The sequence below is a fragment of the Bos mutus genome, chromosome 5 (assembly GCF_027580195.1).
Source record: "Bos mutus isolate GX-2022 chromosome 5, NWIPB_WYAK_1.1, whole genome shotgun sequence".
Taxonomy (NCBI): Eukaryota; Metazoa; Chordata; class Mammalia; order Artiodactyla; family Bovidae; genus Bos; species Bos mutus.
The window spans coordinates 100,213,898-100,219,755 of record NC_091621.1 but is presented as its reverse complement, the minus strand read 5'-3'; positions in this window follow the sequence as shown (position 1 = coordinate 100,219,755).

The following is a 5,858-nucleotide window of genomic DNA, read 5'->3' as shown; positions in this document are numbered from 1 at the left end:
GTGAAAAAGAAAGAATGTTTGCCTCCTCCTTAAAGGGGCCTTAGGCTTGGACTCCTTATTAACCTGCCTAAGTTAACTCTCTCAGTATGATCAGTTCTAATTTTAGGGGTTCTGAGAGATGTGTAGTAATATTTCATTTGGGGAGTTTTTCCCATAAACAAATGTAGTCTATCAATAAGTTTAAAGCATTCTAAATGAACACAGCTAAGATTTGGTATCAGTAATGTGGTAGGGCAATAACTCTTGATATTAGAGCAAAATATGGAAGGACTCCTAGGGAAAAAGGGAGGTAGAAAAAGGCATAAAATAAATATATCCAAGCAGAATTTGGATTTTTCAAGCATCACAAACATCAATGGGAGACCGAAAGAAATAATGATAGAAACAGTTCATAGTACAACACTGATTTCAGAAGCAACCTGCTTCAGAAATGAGAGGTCCATTTCTTATAAAGATATTCCAAAATATCCAACCTCTTGGAACCTCTGTCTGCTGATGTTACTACATCCAAATAACACTTTATATTTAAAACTAAATCCTCAGGTGTCCTTTTAATGCTCTACATTTTTCAAGGTGAACAAAATGGTGTTCACGTCTCAATTTGCCAGGTTAAATTAAAAATAACATCCAAGTAGGTCTTAATTCATTACACTCATGTGTCTACCACACAAAATATACAAAACCTATTTTGTGGGTTAATTCTTCTAGATATGGAGCTAAAAGTTTATTAACACATTCAGTGTTCTTTACATCATCTTTGTTCCCACATGAGTTTTTAAAAAAGCAAGAGTTGAAAGGAAGCTTCAAAAGTCATTCAGTATGTTTCTTAAGTTTTAAATGTTTTATTTGCTTTTTAAAAAAGTTATTCGTTTGTTTTTGGCTCCATCAATTCTTGGCTTGGCCTGTGGGCTCAGCAGCTGCAGCAGGCAGGCTCAGTTGCCCGGTGGCCTGTGGGATCTCAGTTTCCCGGCCAGGGATTGAACCTGTGTCCTCTGCATTGGAAGGCAGATTCCTAACCACTGGACAACCAGGAAAGTTTTTAATTTTTTATTGTCTTTAAAATAAAAAAGACTTCAAATAGAAGACTTCATGACAATTCCCACTTAAGTTAAATCTCAAATTTTCACGCTTTTTTTTCAGCCCCAGTAAAGTAGATCTGGAGTCCCTCATTTTCTGTCCTCACTGGAGATAGAGTACAGCTTATCTTATGATTTCTTTCTTTGAGTCCTTTAATAGAAGTCTCAATAACAAGACATGAAACCACATCTACAGCTCTTTCCTCTCCAGAACAAAATGGTCTTAACTTTTTGATCTTTTTCTCAGAGATCTTATTTTACAATCTGTATTGCATTCCTTTTTATTTCTCCTAAATCTCCTTCCGAGTTCCTATAGGACCCTAAGGGACGACAAGCCAGCAGGGACTGGATTTGTAATTTATGACCTCCCAGAGGAGACCCACCCTGAATAGTCATTGGAAGGACCGTTGCTGATGCTGAAGGTCCATTAATTTGTCCACATGATGCAAAGAGCTGACACACTAGAAAAGACCCTGGGAAAGATTGGGGGCAGGAGAAGAAGGGGACGACAGAGGATGAGGTGGCTGGATGGCATCACCGACTCAGTGGGAACCCTGGGAGATGGCGAAGGACAGGGAAGCCTGGTGTGCTGCGGTCCACGGGGTTGCCAAGAGTTGGACACGACTATGCGACTGAACTACAAAAAGCAACCCCTCTTAAAGCTAGGTCTCTCTCTAATGATCGCTAATAAAGGACGACAACCGGCTCACTGTCTGCTTCTAATAAAGGATGACAACTGGCTCACTGTCTGCCTTTATAATAACGAATGAGCGCGAGTCAGCACCTTGCCTACGGTCTGTCTGTGCCCTGCGTTGGGTGGTTGTAGGTCCCCCTTCTCAAGAAGCATATCCTGTATGGCCTTACTGACCTTTCTGCTGTTTGTCTTCACTGTTACTTTCTAACGTATGCTTTGATCTTGCCCCATTCATTATTCCTTTTCCCCAAATTCCAGAAAGTTGAGTTCTGATATGCTCAATCAAGGAGAACATATTCATTCCCATGGTGTTATTCCTAGAGAAAAATATAAACAAAACAAGGCTGGGACTTGCTAGCTACAGCTTGTCCCTCCTGGCTGGCCTGGGTACTGAATTTGTCCTGTGAGCCAAGTGTTGAGCACTATGTCAGTTCAGTTTAGTTCAGTCGCTCAGTCGTGTCCGACTCTCTGTGACCCCATGGACTGCAGCACGCCAGGCTTCCCTGTCCATCACCAACTCCCAGAGCTTGCTCAAACTCATGTTCATCGAGTCAGTGATGCCATCCAACCATCTCATCCTCTGTCGACACTTTCTCCTCCTGCCTTCAACCTTTCCCAGCATCAGGATCTTTTCCAATGTGTCAGTTCTTCACATCAGGTGGCCAAAGTATTGGAGCTTCAGCTTCAGCATCAGTCCTTCCAGTGAATATTCAGGACTGATTTCCTTTAGGATGCACTGGTTGGATCTCCTTGCAGTTGAAGGGACTCTCAAGAGTCTTCTCCAACACCACAGTTCAAAAGCATCCATTCTTTGGCACTCAGCTCTTACATCCATACATGAATACTGGAAAAACCATAGCTTTGACTAGATGAACTTTTGTCAGCAAAGTAATGTCTCTGTTTTTTAATATGCTATATAGATTTGTCATAGCTTTTCTTCCAAGGAGCAAGCGTCTTTTAATTTCATGGCTGCACTCACCATCTGTAATCATTTTCAGTTCAGTTCAGTCGCTCAGTCGTGTCCGACTCTGCGACCCCATGAAATGCAGCATGCCAGGCCTCCCTGTCCAACACCAACCCCAGAGTTCACTCAAACTCACATCCATCGAGTTGGTGATGCCATGCAGCCATCTCATCCTCTGTCGTCCCCTTCTCCTCCTGCCCCCAATCCCTCCCAGCATCAGAGTCTTTTCCAATGAGTCCACTCTTCACATGAGGTGGCCAAAGTACTGGAGTTTCAGCTTTAGCATCATTCCTTCCAAAGAACACCCAGGACCGATCTCCTTTAGAATGGACTGGTTGGATCTCCTTGCAGTCCAAGGGATTCTCGAGAGTCTTCTCCAACACCACAGTTCAAAAGCATCAATTCTTCGGCGCTCAGCTTTCTTCACAGTCCAACTCTCACATCCATACATGACCACTGGAAAAACCATAGCCTTGAGTAGACGGACCTTTGTTGGCAAAGTAATGTCTCTGCTTTTGAATATGCTATGTAGGTTGGTCATAACTTTCCTTCCAAGGAGTAAACGTCTTTTAATTTCATGGCTGCAATCACCATCTGCAGTGATTTTGGAGCCCCCAAAAATAAAATCTGACACCATTTCCACTGTTTCCCCAACTATTTCCCATGAAGTGATGGGACCAGATGCCATGATCTTCGTTTTCTGAACGTTGAGCTTTAAGCCAACCTTTTCACTCTCCTCTTTCACTTTCATCAAGAGGCTTTTTAGTTCCTCTTCACTTTCTGCCATAAGGGTGGTGTCATCTGCATATCTGAGGTTATTGATGTTTCTCCCGGCAATCTTGATTCCAGCTTGCACTTCTTCCAGCCCAGCATTTCTCATGATGTACTCTACATATAAGTTAAATAAGCAGGGTGACAATATACAGCCTTGACGTACTCCTTTTCCTATTTGGAACCAGTCTGTTGTTCCATGTCCAGTTTTAACTGTTGCTTCCTGACCTGCATACACATTTCTCAAGAGGCAGGTCAAGTGGTCTGGTATTCCCATCTTTTTCAGAATTTTCCACAGTTTATTGTGATCCACACAGTCAAAGGCTTTGGCGTAGTCATTTTGGAACCCCCCAAAATAAAGTCTGTCACTGTTTCCATTGTTTCCCCATCTATTTGCCATGAAGTGATGGAGCAGGATGCCATGATCTTTGTTTTTTGAATGTTGAGTTTTAGGCCAACTTTTTCACTCTCCTCTTTCACTTTCATCAGAAGGCTCCTCAGTGCCTCTTCACTTTTTGCCATTAAGGGTGGTGTCATCTGCATATCTGAGGTTGTTGATATTTCTCCCCGCAATCTTGATTCCAGCTTGCGCTTCTTCCAGCCTAGCGTTTCTCATGATGTGCTCTGCATATCAGTTAAATAAGCAGGGGACAGTACCCAGCTTTGTATTGTGTACGGTGCTGAAACCACATAGAGAAATGCTAACTGCCCTACTGTAGACATTCTCATTGTAAATAACTACCTGTGACGTGACATTAGCACCTTTCCACGGTGATCCAGGAACAGTGCTGTTTTCTTGCCAGTCAGTCAGTTCAGTAGCTCAGTCCTGTCCGATTCTTTGTGACCCCATGGACTGCAGCGTGCCAGGCTTCCCTGTCCATCACCAACTCCCGGAGCTTGCTCTAAGTCATGCCCAACGAGTTGGTGATGCCATCCTACCATCTAACCCTCTGTCGTCCCCTTCTCCTCCTGCCTTCAGTCTTTCCCAGCATCAGGCTTTTTTCTAAGGAGTCAGTTCTTCACATCAGGTGGCCAAAGTATTGGAGCTTCAGCATCAGTCCTTCCAATGAATATTCATGACTGATTTCCTTTAGGATGGACTGCTTTGATCTCCTAGCAGTCCAAGTGACTCTCAAAAGTCTTCTCCAATACCTGAGTTCAAAAGCATCAATTGCTAATTGGATTAATTTCCTTAACTAACTCTGCAATTACACATAGCACGTACCTCTTTTAAAGTGTGCTATACACAATTACAAGACTGAAATTAAACTTAATTGTACTTTAATTAGTAAACTCACTTTTGTATTGTTGTGTTTTTATTAAAGGAAGAACAACATGCTGTTATGATACCTCAAATGAGGTGACTTTTGTTCAAGATTATGAAAAGTTTAAATAATTTCCCTTCAGATAATTTCATGTCAAATTTACACAGTTTGTTTAGTTAGTTGACCAAAACTGAATAAAATAACATGAAAAGAGACACCCAGGCAGATGAGATAGAGACAGGATGCCTACCGAGGCCCGGGCAGCTCTGTTGCTCTGTCCCCTGTGCCAGTGAAAGCAGCGGCTCACTGGTTCCCACCTGAAAGGGGTACCAGGCCGGTTTATTCTTACTGGGTTCAATAAAGCTTTAATCAGAGTGATGAAATAAAATTCACGTTTTGTTGTAAGATAAGAAAAAAAAGTAAAATTTCTCCCAGTCTGGGCATCTTCTCCCCTTTAGTGTGTGCTGTGTGTCTGCATTAACTAGACCTCCTTAGGTGAGAACCTTCTTTCTTAATCTTGGAAAGAGTAACGATGACCCACTACGGCCTTGTACAGGCAGATCTGGATTGTGTAAACTATGAGCATGTCATCTGATATATAATCCTTAGTATCAAAAATGACATAACTCCTCTTTGACCTCTAGTAGGCAGAATAGTTTTCAGAGCTTTCTCAAAGACTCTCTCCTGGGTTATAATCCTGAAATTGGCTCAAGTGAAATTGTCCCTTTCTTTCTTAGAGCAACTATTGATTACTTGATTAATTAACTGAAGAACCTCAGTGAGTTTCTCCAACACTTCTTTCAGTAAGGCAGCATCACTCTGGTTGGGTGATGTGCACGTCTCTGCACAGAGACCATTGGTTTTGTCCTGCTTGTCTGAAGACATTTGAAAAGCAAATGTTAAAGCAGTTCTTTTGCCCATTTCTGTTCCCCTCTAACCTGTAAAGAACTGAATTAACCTGTTTATTCTTTTCCTAGATAAAGAGAAGTGAGAATAAAGAATTAAGTAGTTAAAGGATGATGAACTCTCTGCTCCGAAAACTCCGTTAGCAACCCTGCCGGTAGACCAGGTAGGCAGGACAAGAGCTG